The sequence below is a fragment of the Schistocerca gregaria genome, chromosome 5 (assembly GCF_023897955.1).
Source record: "Schistocerca gregaria isolate iqSchGreg1 chromosome 5, iqSchGreg1.2, whole genome shotgun sequence".
Lineage (NCBI taxonomy): Eukaryota > Metazoa > Arthropoda > Insecta > Orthoptera > Acrididae > Schistocerca > Schistocerca gregaria.
Window position 1 is genome coordinate 520173823 of NC_064924.1, and position 19665 is coordinate 520193487.

The following is a 19665-nucleotide window of genomic DNA, read 5'->3' on the forward strand; positions in this document are numbered from 1 at the left end:
TAGTAAAAGGAATATGAGACTGGCAATTACCACTCACATGGATAACTTCAGTGGAACTGATTGATAAATGCTGCCTTCTGAACTCCTAACTCTGCAAGATGTTCTAAGATTTGGGCTCTGTTGAGAGAGAAGATTGGAGAGAATGTCAAAAATTACCCAGCAGCTACTCTTGAAAAGGATATTTATCTAAAAGTACTTGGAAAATAGGCGATAGCAAACAATTGTTTTGTGGTGCCAATTTTAAATTCGAGAGTTGCAGTCCTGAAGAAGAAAGAGCAAAACTGGGAAAAGGCCAAAAACATATCACTTAGCAGAGGAAAACTGGAAGTGAAAGAGGTTTTCATAGCAGTGTTAGACAAACTCTTTGACATTCACAATTGCAAGTGTGAGATTAAGCTATGTTCACAATTTCAGGATCCATGTTCACATGGCACTGACTGTAAACATGATGTACACATCTCCTGCTCTTGTTCTAAGGATATGAAGATCCCTATCAAAGAACTAGTGCTTATTAAAGATTAAAGAGAGAAGGTTGGATTTGTAGGTAATGGAGAGTGGGCAGGGTAATTAAAAGGATAAATAATCACTCGTTCTCCCGTCACTCACTATGAATACTTTTATTGTGGCAGCTTCTACACAATGCATGTAGCATAGAGGATGTAGTACACAGAACTCATCTGGCAAGGATACAGTTGTTCTTGCTGCGGTAGGGTGGTGATGTTATTGGGGGTTCTACGTCCCCACAGAGCCCCTCCCCCACAAGTGCGGAGTGCATTCACTGGTGTATATCGTGATGTGTTGTCCCACTGGTGATAGCAAGCGTGTAGCATAGAGCATGTAGTACAGAGAACTCTTCTGGCAAGGATACAGTTGTTCTTGCTGCAGTACGGCAGTGATATTATTGGGGGTTCTACGTCCCCACAGAGTCCCTCCCCCAACAAGTGCGGAGAACATTGACTGGAGTATGTCGTGATGTGTTGTCTCACTGGCAATAGCAAGGGCCAATATTTCGTAATCCGCCAGGTGCCTGGGCGGCTGTAGAGGGCGGCTGGCCCATGATGTCAGCGGTGGTGGTGATGGGACAGTGGTGATGTCTGTTGAGGTGTTGGTGGTTCGTCGTCTGGTGTTGGTGAGGCTGTTGCTCCGTCGGCGGTAGTGTCCCGAGTGTCAAGTGCTCTGGGGCTGATATGATCAGGTAGCCATCTGAAGAAAGAGTGGATTTCAGACCAGCTGTGTCGATCATAGGTGGAAAAGGTGTAGAGTGCCCTAATGACCTCGAGACCATGCTATAGCCCAACTGTTGTCGAATTTGGCCATAACCATGAGTAGTGAATTCTGCAGTGTTACGGGAATGTCTCACAGGCCTAGACTGACTGTAAATTGGCTTGGGAGGCCTTCAGCTGGGGCCAGTGGAGGGCAAACACTGGGTGTGTCTGCTAAAGTCCACGCCGGCTTTAGGCAGTTCAGTGACACTCTTGTTGTTTTTCCAGCTTGCAAGATATTAAAAGTGTTTCGCCCTTGTATGGGCAACTTTACACAGGGTGCAGGGTGGGTTTGATGGCGTCAGTCCTGAGCATGACATGTGTACATGATTGGAGGTCTTTTTGCACAAAGATGGTCAGTTTGGTGTGTTAGAACGGCAGTGGGATGCGGACGTGGTGTGTGTGGTCCCTGACTCATTTTACTCGGTCCGCAGGTTGATGTCCACGGGGTTGGTGGTTTGTTACACGAACTGTGCTGGGAGTGTGATCGGTTCCCCATTGAGCACATCTACCACTGAGGCAACAAGATCTTCTTCGTAGGCAGCTCATATGCCAACCAGCACCCAGGGGAGGGCCTCAGTCCACTCCTGGTTGTGGCATACGAGCACTGTCTTGAGGGCGTGGTGCCACCGTTCCACGTGTCTGTTGGATTGAGGATGTGAGACCATTGTATGGAACCAGAAGGTACCCACAGATGTGGCAGAGCTCAAAGAACAGGGCCGACATGAACTGTCGGTCATTTGTTGGGGACTCTGGGCAGCTGAAGCGTGCAATCCACAGGGTCATGAAAACTCAAGCAACAGTATCGACGAAGATATCAGTCAGGGGTGTGGCCTCCACCCATCACATTGTCCTGTCTGTGGCTAATAAGATGTACTTGTATCCGTTTGAATCTGGGAGTGGCCCACTAGGTATATGTGGATATGTAGGAAACAGCCCTTCGGTATGGGGAATTTCCCGAAGGGTGATTGAGCGTGATGTACTGTCTTGGGCTGTTGGCATTGGATGCAGGCTGTCATCCATACAGCGCAGTCCTATTTAATGTTAGTCCAAACAAAACATTCCATTATGAGTTTGTGTCGGAGGTTGAAAACTGTCTTCCAGAAGTTTTGTGGAATGACTGGTCATTGCCTACGATGAGATATGTTGCACCAAACTGATTTGGTTGTGCCTGTGATGGTGCACTGCTTGAGCTGGATGGTGTCCAGATAGCAGGTTTTGGAGGTCGGTGTCAGTTGCTTTTGCCTTTGCTGGTTGGTCAAAGTCGAGGTGGTGGCAAGTCGTGAGAGGTAGTCAGCCACCAAGTTTGCTCCTTATACATAGTGGACAACCATAGTATATTGTGAATATTGCTCCCTAAACATAGCGGACAACTATAGTATATTGTGAAATCAAGTCCAGGTTGTGGAATCATTGAGGGGAGGTATTGGCTGGTGGACTTCGAACAGCGTCAGCCAGAAGGCAGTGGTCTGTGTAGATAGTAAGCAGCCGGCTATTGATGTCATCTCAGAAGTACTGAACCGCCTTGTATATCGCCAAAAGCTTATGGTCGAAGGTTGACCACATTTTCTGGGATTTGGTAAGTTTCCATGAGAAAAGCCATAAGGGTTGGGTTACTCTAGGGATTTGATGTTGTAGCACCGCCCCAGTCGCCCGATCGCTGGCGTCAGCCATTATAACCATATGGGCATCCATGGGAGACCTGTGGTTGATCACAATAAGGTAAAAAGAGCCCAAGAAAAAGTCACGAAACCACTTAAAGAATTCTGTGTTCGATGCAGGATAAGCAAGACGAAATGTATCTTCTTTGATGGATGCCAAGATTCCACTAGTTCTGTTAAAAACAGATAACTCAAGTGATCAGTTTCCTATTATTGTACAAGAAGAGTGTTGCACTGTTTGCAGTGAGCCAGGTGGAAGGTATTTCTGCCACCTTTTTCCAGAGAAAGACTTAATAGAAAGAAATCGTGCTGAAGTTATTGCTAACCAACCTGCGGATTTTTTTTTAGAAAGAGAAACACATTGATAAAAGTTTGTAGACTATTAGTGGTAACTCAGCGAGTTTTAACATTGGTTGAAACAAAGCTGAATCGTAATCTTATCTGGTTGGTTTGTGCTATTCATACTAATGAGTTGTCTTTGTGCCACTTGATGAAACAATTGGATGGGAAATTTTTGTCTAACAACAAGTGGAGTGATAAGGTTAGCAACATGCTTGATAGTGCAACAGAACTTGAAATCAATCCCTCAACTGACAATAACCTTTCCAGAACCTTTGATTCCACTGGGTAACACTGTTGTTAATTTCTCAATTGGTCCAGAAAGTCACTCCAGTAGTTAGCGATTGCAAGTAAGATTTGTCACATATGGGTTTCAAAACATGCCATTAAAAGTGAAGATCTTACAACTGCTTGTGGAATACAGTGTTGGCATTTACTGTCACTGGTGGTTTGCATTAAAAACGAAAGTCTCTTGAGTGGAAGGACCCCATCATATTCTTTATCAATTGAAGGTCCTAAAATCCCAGAAAAAGGCAATAGCAGATATTGTCTTGCGAACAATCCAGCATTTGTCATGGTTTGCATTTACTGACATGGTGCCCCAGATACTTTTATACTCAGAAGACCAAAAAGAAAGGAAAGTGTGGGTACATACGTTAATTGAATTGAGGAATAAAGATCGTGACACATATGGAGACCTACCTGTTCTGCCTAGGAAATCGATTGCAGGAAATACGGTTGCATCTTCACTTTTGGAACTGATAGACTACTCAGAAAAAGTATATGAACTTCCATTTACTCCTAAGCTAGGAATATCAGGAATAAGAAAGTTTGCTCAAGAGCCAATGCAAGTTCCAAAATGACCATGAAATGGACAGTTCATGGACAGTTCATAGAGAAAGATGTGAAACACATAACAGAGGCTTCTGGCAAAGCGTATACTCGTGAGAAATGAGAAGGATGCATTAAAGGCCAGGAAGCAGGAAGAAGAATGATGTCTAGGAATGAATCGAAACAAGATTTAATGAATATTGTTGGTTGAAGCTTTTTATGTTTTTTGCAATGTGTTTTCAGTGTTTAAGAATAGAGAAAGAAAATAAAGAAAGTTCTTTTGAGGTCAATAAACCTCTCTTTGAGCAAACTTTGGTGAAGTTTATATTAATTTATGCCCTTTTGTCAGAAATTTCAATATATCTTATTATGAAACACAAATTTACGATGCTAAATGTTTATCAATCAGCAAGAACCTTTTACATTGGGATATTACACATCAAAAGGTATGTTTTTGGACACCGTCATTCACAAAACTCACGAAATTTTATTTTTACCGTTGAAATGACACCTGTGCAGTGTTCTCAATATGTTGGAAGTGTTAGTCAGGGTCAGAGCAGTGCCTGTGTAGATTTATACCGCATACAGGGAAAGTGGAAAAACATAATCCTCTAAGTCACAACATGACCAAAAGTGTTGAATGGTCATGACAGAAGGCCGTTGAAGAGGATTGTGTCAAAAATAAGATGACAATGGCTGCAAAAATCACTGCAGTACTGAATGTCACACTCATGAACCCTGTCAGCATCAAAACACACAAAGGGACATCAGAAGCAGGGAATTACAGGGTGAACTAGAATTCCATCCTCGTTACCTGAACTTGCTATATTTTGCTGGAGGAGTGGTATAATATTCCTGTGAAAACCGTATAGTACCTGTATTGAGACATTCTGAGATAACTGTAAGCTGTTTTGAATGCCAACAGGTTTCCTACACTGTCTTAGGCATGGTGATGTGTTGTGTTTTTGGTGCTCCCATATTTTTGCTGCCCCGTTCCAAGAAACACACACACACACACACACACACACACACACACACACACACACACACACACACAAAGAACAAAAAATACAGAGACATCTTACATTCGCAAATAAAGCCGTGGTTACTCGAGTTAATTTTTATGTTTTCTTTGGGTTCTCTTATATTCACAGATGAAGCTTCGGTAGATGGGTCGCACAGAATTTGAATTTGATGCTTATGGAAGAGTGTATGAGGTGGGAAGTGGTGCAGTGGCGCCATGTTGGCCATGTGGGGAGGATAGTGACAGATGCGCAGCAAATTTCGTCATGCTGCCAAATGTGGGAATGCATCCTGCCTACCTGACTTTTTATGAACACCTATCACATTTAAACTGCAGTTCACCTGAATCTAAATCTAATCAGAACTTAACTGACTTTACAAATGAACAATACTCAGGAATAGTATGCAGTTCTACAGGATATAAATTAATTCTAACAAAAATGTTTGAAAAGAATACTTGAAACACAGTATAGTAAATGAAACGAGGTTCAGCAACAGCTCTGGAGTAACTACTGCTTGACACCATTGCAAATTTTCAAGGTTGACAGCAGGAAAATGTGTTAGAAAGAAGTGGTCCAACTTCTGCCATTTCAGCACCAGAGAGTTTAGAGGGTAACATATTTTTATTCATTTTGCTTAGTGTTATAAGAACAGTAAATTGAGGTTGCCTAGCAACAAGTGTTCCACAGAAGTCACAATTAGAATTTTCTCTGCAGGGTTTAACTTATTTTGAAACATTATTTAGGTTTCCTGGTGACAGAGTTAACAGTGCTTTGGCCCAGTTTTTGCACATGCATCCACTAAAGTGATCGTTAACTTGTCATGGGTGTTGGGTGGACAGTGGCCCCTGAACATTTGCAATCAGTTGTCAATAGTACCACATGGTGTTTCTAATACTCTTAATAGTGCTCTTATGGTGTTTCTAATACTCTTAATAGTGCTCTTCAGCTCCTGAACACTGTCAAAGACCATATGGATGAATCCATTGGTGAAATCAACTTACCTGACAACCAAGAGATGCCTATCACCAATTAACTTATGAAACAGCAACGTGGGGAGGACAAACAGTTGCTCAACAAGATGAATAAACTTCACCAGATATCAGCCACACAGCCTGCAAGGGATATCCAACAGGTAGTTTGACCTACACATCATAACGGCAATCAACCTGCAGCAAAACACCATGTGAGTAGCAGCAACAACACTGAGCTTATAAATAAGCAACCAGTGAACTTGTATGAGTTACATGGCAGTGATCCTTTTGTAGCATTTGCGGAGAGCATAGATAAAAATAGTGGTAGAGTACACCTGTTGCCATTTGGCAAAAAACTCAAGACAGCAAGGCAGTAACAAACAAATCATACACTGAACATTTCATCCAGGAGGAATAGAGTTAAAATTGAGACTATAAATACCGCAATTGTAAACACCCTCATTAGGAGCAAATAATCTCTCCAAACGATCCAGGAGCTTACGTACCCCAGGTGCATAACGTAAGGGATAATTCGCATGAGCATTAACTGAGTGTATTCAAATCACAGCAGGACCATGCTGTGTTAAAATACGCAGTGTTTGTTGCCTGGTAGAACCTTATGTTTCCCAGTGCTGCAGTGTCATAACTGTTTTTATTATGGGCAGCTATGTAATGACTAAACAAACTGCAGTCAATGCACTGGTACACATAGCATTGACATGTGTCCAAAATAAGCACTTCCAGTATGTGTGCACTGAAAAGCAAATTACAACTCCATGCATAAAACATGCCCTTAAGTACATAACACAAAGATAAATTAAATATAGAATGTTATACCATAACGTCAGCTTTCAAGAAGCTCATGCATCGTAGGAAAATAGGCAGCTTGCAATCAAGACGGCAGTGCATCTGATCGACGTACGAGACCCTACAGTACTTCCTACATTGCCAGTGCGAGCAGCCGGCCAACCACCTCACTATTTTCAGCAACTGTGGCCCCCCCCTCCAGCAGCCCCCACTAGCCCCACCACTAGAACCGAGGGCAGTATTGCGGCCGCCTCCGACACACCTACAGAACACGCGAGCTGTCAGCATGCACATCAGTAAGCAACAAGAAAGGCAACACTTGCTGTTGTGACTAATTGGTACCCTAGAACACCAATACAAAGAAATCCATATCATTCTCAACCTCAGTGGATCATTAATTAATTATACCCATACCTCTGTATGTAGTATTCTGCAACAACATGCTCCAGTCATACCTGTGGATGTTCACACTGTAGCAGATAGTATTAAGCCATCATTAAACGATGCATGTAAACCATACACTTATGCACCAGCGCCCCACATAGACCAATTACACCATTCACATGGGATATACATGGCGCACATGTGCAGTAGATGGTAATAACATGCGAAACACAAATAGAACCATCTGATCTCTTGTAAAGTCATTTGTTCTGCCATGCGAAACACTAGGGGAACCATGTGGCATATTGGAATGTCATTTGTTCAAATTATTTATATGAGCTCAAGGTTCCTCTTTAAAAAGAAATTGTTTTTTATCATTATTTATTAAGTAATTGTTATTCTATTAAGTAGGTTACTACTGTTCTGAATTACAGGCTCTCGCTTCCCATGCCCGGGTTCCCGTGTTAGATTCCCGGCGGGGTCAGGGATTTTCTCTGCCTCTTGATGACTGGGTGTTGTGTGATGTCCGTAGGTTAGTTAGTTTAAGTAGTTCTAAGTTCTAGGGGACTGATTACCATTGATGTTAAGTCCCATAGTGCTCAGAGCCAATTACAGACTCAACAATTGGTTTTATATTACAACACTTGGTTACACAGGTATGTGTATATCTAAATTTACACTTTGAATGTGGAGCACCCACTTGTTTTTGGAGCTATTGCCCTGGCAGTGACAGTAAATATTTAGATTTGGGCAGAACGGTGATGAAAACGAAAAGCCAGATGATGTTGGGTTTGACCCTGGCTGAAAAGCAGGAACGAAGGCAGGGGATTATATTACTCACGAAAGAACTGAGTCCCAAAGGTCCACAAGAATTTCAGAACATCGTGAGGATGGATCTGGCCTGTTTCGAGAAACTGCTGTCTATGATAGAAGATGGAATTAGTGTGACACAGTCGTGAGGGAGGCCATCTCTCGAAAGTTAGAATTAAATCATATGTTTACATGTTTTGTGATCATACTAACCTAGATCACTGAAAAAATACCAGTGCATGCCCTGTTATATTGCAGGCTGGTTGTAACATTACGTTTCCTGGCGACCAGGGATTCTTAAAAAGAGTCCGGCTTTTAGCCACAGACTAGCATAGCCCACCAATTCAAAAGTTGTTGTCGGTGTATGCACTGCAATTTGCGACACTTTAAAAGACCTATACTTAGAGGTGCAACTTGTGTTATTTTTCCAAGTTTGGAAAATTGAATTCAATGTGCAGTGTGCTACTCAGAGTTTTGCAGTCATCGTCTGTTGCACTGGGCGAAACTGCACATACTTTCTTGCCATCAATGCCAGTTTCTCTTTACTGGTATGCTGAAATAAAGCAAAAAATCCAATCAAATCAAATATGAACTTTCATAACCTAAGACATTATGATACAAAATCGAAAATCACCATGTAACATTATATGCATATTACTTAGAAGGAAATGATGAACGATTGCTGATGTACTGTATTATGATACAGCAGGTCATATAGGCACCTTTTCTTGCTGTATGCCTGAATTAAGGTGCTTAACACCTCTTTGCTCCATTTAATTTCTATAATATGAAGTAATCAAAAGACAAACTGCGTTTTTTGAAAACCTACTTACTGGGGGTAAAAAAATTACGCGGAAATCCCCAATACGAAAAATGAAATTAGGCATTATAGACTTATTGTTATTGATCTGATCTCTTCAGTTTCTTTAAATGGTGGCTACTGTTATCAAGAGCTCACTATAATGGAATGTTATGTCACTTAGATCCATTAAAGAATGTCTTACCTATTACACAAAAATGCACAAATTTTTCATCTGCGACTTTTCCGAAGCAAGGCTCAGGTTCATGAAGGACTTCCATTTCCCTGACTACGTCATTAGAAGTGACAGAAATAATGGATACAGAGGGGTAGCTATACTTCTAAAATAAAACTTTCCTTACACATATAGTAGAAAAATTCTGAATATGTGTGTGGGAGGGTTTATGTGCTTGATTGTGTGTATGTGTGACTGTAGCTCGAGGAAGGGTTTATTCCAAAAGCTAGCAAGTTTTCTTTCTCTTTTATGTGTGCATGTCGATGATGATAGACTATTTTCTTAAAATTAACTTCAGCAAACAAAACATACATGCCAAGCAATATCTACATGAGCCTCAGATTCTGGCCTAACAAGCTACTATCAGGCTCCAGTGTTACATCTCTGTTACAACAATTTGGTTATCCACTGCTTGTGGTGGGGGAGTTCCAAGCCTATCACACAACATGGGGATGCAAGAGCAACTGTCACAGTGGTGAACTACTAGTGGCAGTCCTAAAAGACAAAAACCAAGTGCTGCTGAATGACATGTCTCTCTCAAGAATAATCCCACAGCTACAGACAAGATTAGCAATTGACCTAAACTTCACATCACCTCATGTGACAGTACTAACCAATTGGAAGTAGAAGTAGTGCTTTTGGGTTCTGATCACCCAATTGTTCTGACTTTATTTGGCGCAGTGGAAGACCCCAACCGGATTACCCTACACAGAGATGGAAAATCAGGAAAGCTAACTGGAATAAATATGTTGACAGATTAAAAATGAGCCTTCCACAATAAGACACATCCAAGGACCTAGTTTCCGATCATCCCAAACTAACACAGTGCATTGCTGAGGCCACCATAGAGAGAATTCCTCAACAGAAGCTGTATTGCATTACAAACAGAGCCAATCCTATGTGGTGGGAAATCAAATGTCAGAGATCCATATGTGAACATAAGGAAGAACTGCAGAAATGACATAGAAACCAAAAAACCTACATCAGCCTGCAAAAAATGCAAGTGGAAACCAATAGATAAATAAGAGGGATGCTAAAATGTCAAGTGTGTGGAAGAAGGTGAAGAGCTTCAAGGAACCCTCAGCACCTGTCATTACAATTCACTGTCTACAAATTGTGCTACATAACATATATTACAAAAGCATACACCTCCCTCCTCAAATATACATATAGCACAGAGGATGAAGATCCTGATGACAGTCACCCTTTTCTACAGCTGTTGTCAGTGGTTGGGCTACAGACAGCTTTATCTCTGGCAAAAGAAGTCCCTAGCCCATACAAAACCCACTAAAATATGCCATCATTTCTGCAATACACATTTACAATAAAATGTGGGCTGAACATTACAGCATTGAGTCACAAAAGATAGGTGAATTGATAACTACACTCAAACCCAGGAAGAATCATGATTTGGTGGCATCATACCTAATTATGACAGTGTTCCTACAGAGTGTGGAAAGAATGGTTAAATTCCAGTTAGAGTGGTGCCCTATTCCGTAATAAAAATAGGGCAGATTTTCACACAGGGAAAGTTATTGAAGATGTTCTCATGCACGTGGTTAATGACATAAAACTCTGTTTCAGCTAAAACATGTATCTATTAGCTTTGTTTCTGAGCCTAAGTTGCATATGTGATAATGTATTCACAGTGGTTAACCACAAAACTAACACTTGCCTGTCGCATTTGCAGAACACCTGTTATCTTACCTCGCTGATCATTTGCTGCTAGTCATTTTGACACCTCTTCTGTCAACACCTACATGATTGACCTACATAGGATATTCCCAGAAAAGGTGAGTTTGGGAATACGCAGATGATAGATGTATTTACATGGAAAGTACATCCCTAGAAGAGTGCAAGTCACAGCTGACACTGCACTGTTTATGCTCCAACAGTGTTCACAAGAAATTGGCCGGATGTATCCACAGCTGAATCAAATGCAGTATTGTTTTCAAGGCACAATGCAAATCTGCCTGCGGTAATAGCACTAAGCCCATACCATTTCCCTTCAAAAATGGTAGTCAAATACCAATGACTTCATTGACCATAATATAACCTTGAAGGCGCACAAAAACATGTAGCTAAGGAATGTGAGACAGCTGTCAACATTATCAAAGCTATGACAAGACGGGTTGGTCTTGAATGTTGACAAAGCACTAACGCTTTACCATATGATGGTATGTCTGATTGTTGATTATGGGAGTGGTTTTATGGATCTGCAACTGAACAGTTATTCTCAACAGAATGAATAAGTGCCAATATAAAGCACTGAGAATTTGTTTGCGAGCTATGTGCTCAATGCTTACCATTGCACTCTTGGTCAAAGCGCATGAACCTCCAGTGTATATACATAGGTGGCACCTGTGTGCCAAATCTTTTCCTAAAAGAAAGCAATATGAATCCAACAGTCTCAAAATGATTGCCGCAAACCTAACCATACAGTGCTTAACTGGACGCTTCTGGTTCACTACAACTCTTCCTCCCCTAGTCCAAGCGTATTTAGATACTCAGGAGATTTTAAAGCATTCCATTAGAGCACCTAGACTAAATACTTTTATGATCCCATTCCCATTGAAAATGTCTAAGGTGAACATAATAACTGGCATTACCTTTGACCAGGAAGCTAACATTTACATTAAAACTTTTGTGCAATTTTTAAGACAGCATCACATTAAAACTTTTGGTGCAGATAATGTGACTTACCAAATGAAAGTGCTGGCACGTCGATACACACACAAACATAAACACAAAATTCAATCTTTCGCAACAAACCGTTGCTTCATCAGAAAAGCGCCGGTAGATAGGCACAATAAATAAAACACACACACAGAATTTCGAGCTTTCGCAACCGGCGGGTGCTTCGTCAGGAAAGAGGGAAGGAGAGGGAAAGACGAAAGGATGTGGGTTTTAAGGGAGAGGGTACGGAGTCATTCCAATCCTGGGAGTGGAAAGACTTACCTTAGGGGGAAAAAAGGACAGGCATACATTCGCGCACACACACACACACACATATCCATCCGCACGTACTCAGACACAAGCAGACATTTGTAAAGGCAAAGAGTTTGGGCAAAGATGTCAGTCGAAGCGGAAGTACAGAGGCAGTTCTGACAGGTTGGTGTTAGTGGGAAGTATCCAGATAACCCGGACGGTGTAACACTGTGCCAAGATATGCTGGCCGTGCACCAAGGCATGTTTAGCTACAGGGTGATCCTCATTACCAACAAAAACTGTCTGTCTGTGTCCATTCCTGCGAATGGACAGTTTGTTGCTGGTCATTCCCACATAGAAAGCTTCACAGTGTAGGCAGGTCAGTTGGTAAATCATGTGGGTGGTTTCACACGTGGCTCTGCCCTTGATTGTGTACACCTTCCGGGTTACAGGACTGGAGTAAGTGGTGGTGGGAGGGTGCATGGGACAGGTTTTACACTGGGGGCGGTTACAAGGGTAGGAGCCAGAGGGTAGGGAAGGTGGTTTGGGGATTTCATAGGGATGAACCAAGAGGTTACGAAGGTTAGGTGGATGGCGGAAAGACACTCTTGGTGGAGTGGGGAGGATTTCATGAAGGATGGATCTCATTTCAGGGCAGGATTTGAGGAAGTCGTATCCCTGCTGGAGAGCCACATTCAGAGTCTGATCCACAAACATACACACAAAATTCAACCTTTCACAACCAACGGTTGCTTCTTCTGGAGAGAGGGAAGGAGAGGGAAAGACGAAAGGATGTGGGTTTTAAGGGAGAGGGTAAGGAGTCATTCCAATCCCGGGATCGGAAAGACTTACCTTAAGGGGAAAAAAGGGCAGGTATACACTCGCGTGCGCGCGCACGCGCGCGCGCTCACACACACACACACACACACACGGTGACAATTTGAAATTAGTGGAGGTTGAGGCCTGGCGGATAACGAGAAGAGAGGATATGCTGAAGGGCAAGTTCCCATCTCCGGAGTTCTGACAGGTTGGTGTTAGTGGTCTATCGACCTGCCAGCGCTTCTGTTTAGTAAGTCAGTATTGACAGCTCCAAAATCAGTGGCTTTTGGAAATGGGGGATGAATACTATGTTTGCAAGAATCTGGGCTATGATTACCAGCAGAAGCAATGACCATGACTGGAGATCTTGTTGCAATGCTAGAAGCATTTTGTTCCTGCTCGCGGATAACAGCGTCTCTTATATTTCCTACTCAGTCACTCTTTATCTGTTCTAACAGCACTTCATCTTTTAGGAGCTATCTGACAGAAAACTTCATTGTATACAGGATTATCGAAGTATTGGAATCAATGCATGCAGAAGGCCATTCATTTATTTTGCTTGGGTGAAATCACATTGCGAGATCACTGGCAATGAAGCTGTCGACTGCTTAGCCATAGATCCTGCTGTGATAGGGCATGCCACCTGGACTGCAGTCCCACAGATTACCAATGTGCCCTGCACAGATGCATGATAGAAGACTGGCAGTGGGAATGGGGGGAAACAACAAGATACAATGCAAGGATTTCACCTGTTAGTCCCAAATTCCACGATCTCATACAAATTCAATGCCTGGGCATCACGCCTGTCCAATAGTCAGATTCATATTTGAGCACAGATATTTCTGTAAACTTCTTCACAGGCTGCACACCATTGACACACCTTTCTGATCTTGAGGAGAAGATGAGTACTCAGCTCACATTTTCTTTGGATGCCCCACACTACATGTAAATATTACAGTCCTTTTACAAGAACTTGTGGAGCTTGATCACCCGTTGCCAACTTGCTGATGGCTTTGTTAGCATCACACGGTCCTGTAAGAGTCCACACAATGTACAGATTTAGTGTTGCCGCAGTTTTCAGCATCTAATGCCAACATTGGATTGCTCTGCATATATTGGCCAGACGACAAGAACTGTCCATGAACGATGTACAGAACATGAAAGATACACCCGTCTGCGGCAACCGTCAAAATCGGCAGTAGCAGAGCACTGTATTTCATTGGGACATTCAATGGAATACAATGGAACAAAAATTTTAGCTCCGGTTTCCGGATTTTGGGTTTCCGTAATCAAGGAATCAGTGGAAATACGTCTTGCCGATAATCTTATAAACTGGATAAAACTTGGAATCCTGTTATTAAAATTATACATTCACAGCGGAATAGACAGCGTCATTCGATACTTAATGACTAGATGATCTTTTACTTTCACCACCGAGGGCAGCACGTACAACTCGGCTATGCCGCGCATGTCAACACGTGCGCGAGAATCGGTATAAATACCACGACTGCACCTGGGCTCTTCAGTAGTTGTGTACTCACCTGATGATGGCCGGACGTCTCTGGGCCGAAATATCGTGGCAGAATGTCGACGGGATCCGGCTGCATACCCGGAAATTATTAGAAGTGCATGAAAGTGTTCTGTAACATTTTATTTTACAGTGATTGTGGTAATTGTCTATCTGTAACTATATATATTCTGTCTATGAGGTATTTGTGTGTGAAAATTAACAAATATTCTAACAGTAATTTTCTATTAACACTTGTATATTTTTGTGTCACTGTGAAATAACAACAGCATTATGGAAAGGATAGATTGCTACTCACCTTATAGAGAAGACATTGAGTTTCACATAGGTACAACAGAAAGAGTGCTATACATTTTAGCTTTCAACCAAACAGCCTTCTTCTGAAGTAGAAAACACACACATACAGGACCATTGTCTCTGGCCGCTGCAGCTTGACTGAGTTGTAATGGTGCATGATGGGAGCAGCAATCTGATGATGAGGGTAAGGAAGAAGTGGAGGGGGGGGGGAGTGGGGGGTGGAGGGTAATAACGTAAAGCCAACTGTGTTGGGGGAGATTTAGCACTGCCTTTGAGAGTGTTAAGGGATGGAGTGGGGACAGGGTATAGCTCCCGGCTGCATTCAGGAAGGTTTGGCGAGGGGAAAGGATGCATTGGTGAAATGGAAGGCTGTGTTGTGCTGGAGTGGGAACAAGGAGGAACTAAGTTGATGGAGGGCAAGAAGTAGTGAAAGATGAGGCCATGGAATTACGGGAATATAGGCTATATTGCAGGGAGAGTTCCAACCTGCGCAATTCAGAAAAACTGGTGTTAGTGGGAAGTATCCAGATGGTGCATGCAGGAAAGTAGTCGCCAAAGTGAAGAACATTGTGTTGAGCAGCATGTTCAGCAACTTGGTGGTCCATCTGTCTGTTGGCCACAGTTTATCAGGAGCCACTCATGCGGACTGACAACTTGTTAGTCGTCATGCCCACATGGAAAGCAACTCATCGGCTGCAGCTTAGTTTGTAGAACAAATGACTGCCTTCACAGGTAGCCTTGCTTTTGATGAGATAGGAGATGTCTGTGACAAGACAAGAGTAGGTACTGGTGGTGGTCGTGGTGGGAGGATATATGGGCCAGGTCTTGCATCTAGGTCTATTGCAGGGATATGAGCCATGAGGCAAGGGATTGGTGGCAGCGGGGAGGGGGGGGGGGGATGTAAGGATGGACAAGAATATTGCATAGATTTGGTGGGTGGCAGAGTATGACTGTGGGAGGGTTGGGAAGGATAGTGGGTATGTTATTCCTCATTTCAGGGCATGACAAGAGGTAGTCAAAACTCTGTCGTAAAATGTGATTCAGTTGCTGTGGTTCTGGGTTGTACTGAGTTACGAGGGGAGTGCTCCTTTGTGGCCAAATAGTGGGTATATGAGAGATGGTAAGTGTCTGTAGGTACAAGGCACAGGAGATCTGTTTGTGTAATAGGTCTGGTCTGTGAAAGCCACAGTTAGATCGTCTGTATATTTAGAGAGGGACTGTAACGATCATGGGTGGATGGGATGTATGGAAGGGATTTCTTGGTATGGATTGGGTAGCAGCCGTTGAGTGCAGGTATTGCTGATGGTTGGTAAGTTTAATATGGATGGATATGCTGATGTAGCCATCCTTGGCCTGGAGGTCCACATTGAGAAAGGTATCCTGTTGGGTTGAGGAGGACCAGATGAAGTGGATTAGGGGAGAAGGCATTGAGGTTTTGGAGGAATGTAGATAGCGTGTCCTCACCCTCATCCAGATCATGGTGATGTCTTCAGTGAATCTGAACCGGGTGAGGGGTTTGGGAAGGTGGTTAGGAAGGGTTCCTCTAGATAGCCCATAAATAATTTATCGTAGAATGGTGCCATGTGGGTGACCACTGCTGTATCAAAGATTTGTCTATAGGCGATGCCTTCAAATGGAGAAGTAATTGTGGGTGACCAGGGAGGAGGTTGTAGGTTGGGAGTCAGGCAGGTGTCGTGGAAGGTAGCTTCAGTAGTGATGAATGGGCATCATGTGGTAAATAGCAGGAACTGTGGAGAGTCAGTGAAGGAAATTGTTGGTGTCTTTTATACAGGGTGTTACAAAAAGGTACGGCCAAACTTTCAGGAAACATTCCTCACATACAAAGAAAGAAAGTATGGGACATACGTCCGGAAACACTTACTTTCCATGTTAGAGCTCATTTTATTACTTCTCTTCAAATCACATTAATCATGGAATGCAAACACACAGCAACAGAACATACCAGCGTGCCTTTATACACTTTGTTACAGGAAATGTTCAAAATGTCCTCCGTTAGCGAGGATACATGATTCACCCTCCGTCGCATGGAATCCTTGATGCGCTGATGCAGCCCTGGAGAATGGCGTATTGTATCACAGCCGTCCACAATACGAGCACGAAGAGTCTCTACATTTGGTACCTGGGTTGCATAGACAAGAGCTTGCAAATGCCCCCATAAATGAAAGTCAAGAGGGTTGAGGTCAGGAGAGAGTGGAGGCCATGGAATTGGTCCGCCTCTACCAATCCATCGGACACCGAATCTGTTGTTGAGAAGCGTACGAACACTTCGACTGAAATGTGCAGGAGCTCCATCGTGCATGAACCACATTTGTGTCGTTCTTGTAAAGGCACATGTTCTAGCAGCACCGGTAGAGTATCCCATATGAAATCATGATAACGTGCTCCATTGAGCATAGGTGGAAGAACGTGGGGCCCAATCAAGACATCACCAACAATGCCTGCCCAAACGTTCACAGAAAATCTGTGTCGATGACGTGATTGCACAATTGCGTGCAGATTCTTATCAGCCCACACATGTTGGTTGTGAAAATTTACAACTTGATCATGTTGGAATGAAGCCTCATCCGTAAAGAGAACACTTGCACTGAAATGAGGATTGACACATTGTTGGATGACCCATTCACAGAAGTGAATGGTTAGAGTATCTGTGTTAGGGTATGTAGGTGGATGAATCTGACAGCTGGCCCAGTCTCTCTGCCAGGTAATCTATGTGGTTCAGAACCAAAGTTGTGGAGCCTTTGTTGGCAGGTGGAATTGTGAGGTCAGGATCAGTTTTCAGGTGATGAAGTGCAGTTCTTTTGTGGATATGAGGTTGGTTTACATGTTGAGAGATTTGGGGGATAATCAGCTGCTGATAGTACCTGTACACACTGTACATGGTATGGAAACAACTGTTTCTCCTGTAGCACTTTCCATGCAGTGGAATGGTCAACGTTACCTTGTGCAGCAGCAACTTCTCTGACACTGACATTAGGGTTACCGTCAACTGCATGAAGAATTGCCTCATCCATTGCAAGTGTCCTCGTCATTCTAGATCTTCCCCAGTCGCGAGTCATAGGCTGGAATGTTCCGTGCTCCCTAAGACACCGATCAATTGCTTTGAACGTCTTCTTGTCGGGACACCTTCGTTCTGGAAATCTGTCTCGATACAAACGTACCGCTCCACGGCTATTGCCCCGTGCTAATCCATACGTCAAATGGGCATCTGCCAACTCCACATTTGTAAACATTGCACTGACTGCAAAACCAACCTGATAGACACCAACCTGTTGATTCTATGTACTGATGTGCTTGATGCTAGTACTGTAGAGCAGTGAGTCGCATGTCAACACAAGCACCGAAGTCAACATTACCTTCCATCAATTGGGCCAACTGGCGGTGAATCGAGGAAGTACTGACGAAACTAAAATGAGCTCTAACATGGAAATTAAGCGTTTCCGGACACATGTCCACATAACATCTTTTCTTTATTTGTGTGTGAGGAATGTTTCCAGAAAGTTTGGCCGTACCTTTTTGTAACACCCTGTATAGGAGGGTAGGTTGTGGGTAATAGGCTGAAGGCTTTAGCCTACCAGAGCAGAGACTCACTCAGTGGGGGCACAGTAACCAGCCACAATGAGGCATCCTAGGCAGTTGGGTTTATGGGCTTTAGGAAACATGTAGAAGGCAGGAGTGCAAGAAGTGTTAGAGCTGAGAAGCGATATATACTCATGGGAGAGATTCTGGGTTGGGCCTAAGGATTTGAGCAGGGGCTGGTGGCCCTGTTGGTTTTCTGAACAGAGTCTCTGTGTTAGGGTTTGTAGGTGGATGAATCTTACAGCTGGCCCAGTCTCTCTACCAGGTAATCTATGTGGTTCAGAACCAAAGTTGTGGAGCCTTTGTTGGCAGGTGGAATTGTGAGGTCAGGATCAGTTTTCAGGTGATGAAGTGCAGTTCTTTTGTGGATATGAGGTTGGTTTACATGTTGAGAGATTTGGGGGATAACAATGGTGAGGCAAGATTTGAGGTAAAGAAATTCTGGTATTGTAACGGGGTGATTTGGGGCCAGTTGGGTCAGGTCATGGGTAGATAGAGGAGTGAACAGAAACAAGCAGTGTTCATTATTGGTTTGTGGTTGGGTCTGATTAGTAGGTTTGGCGATAAAGTGTTTCCACTGTACGGACCAAGAAAAGGGGAGACAGTCTTTAACAAGTCCAGCCTGGCAAAAGGTAAGACCTTTGGAAAGGATTGATATTTCTGTGGGACTAAGGCTTTAGGAGGAAAGGTTCATGACTGTGTTTTGGGTTTGTTCAGTTTCTGAGTTCAGTATGATGGGGGAAGTGTGTTTCTAAGAATGTAATAAGTCTTCGAGGCAAGGTTTGTCATTTGTATGTGGATGTGGGAGCAGGTTTGGAGATTCTTGCAGAGGTAATGGATAATGGTAGTCCAAGGAAGGAGTAGGAGGTGAACAGGTTAGAGAGTTTTTTTGAGATGACATTGTGCATGCAGCTGAAGTCCAAGAAGGAAAAGAGTTTCAGTATGCAAGAGGGGATGTAGGAATTTTGAGCAAGAGAATTTTATGGATGGAGAGGAGGCATTGCAAGGAGGATTGGGCCGATTTACATGGTTTTGAAGGACTAGGTAGGTGAGGGCTATGGACTGCTGGAATTTGAACTGATAGAGGTCATATTGGGAGGAGTTGTTGCAGTTGGAGATGGGTAATCTGATGGTCAGGCCATTTGGGATGATTCCATGAGCTAGGCAACAATGCAGGAACAGTATGGTGGACTGGTTTCTGGCTAGGGGTTGGGAAACTTTTCTGTATTGGCACAGATGGGAGGGGCAAGGATCCAAAGTGAAGGATAAAAAAATTCGTAAAAATATGTGGAAAAACTGACAAAAAGAATGAAATGGATGAAGAATGGGGACGAAATGGTGAAATGAGGGAGTACGGCCAGAAGTGGAAAGC

General features: G+C 43.1%; 1 protein-coding gene across 7 annotated transcripts in view; it reads left to right on the plus strand.

Annotated features, from left to right (window-relative positions):
• The window catches only part of LOC126272763 (methyltransferase-like protein 25B), a 96551-nt gene that overhangs the window by 70627 nt on the left and 6259 nt on the right, over window positions 1-19665 (plus strand). Inside the window, exon 10 of one of the 7 annotated variants that reach the window (XR_007549260.1) lies at window positions 6055-6301. The exons of the other annotated variants lie outside the window; for them this stretch is intronic. The gene's annotated coding sequence lies outside the window, so the exon portion shown is untranslated. The remainder of the gene's footprint in view (window positions 1-6054; window positions 6302-19665) is intronic. 7 annotated transcript variants of the gene reach the window in all.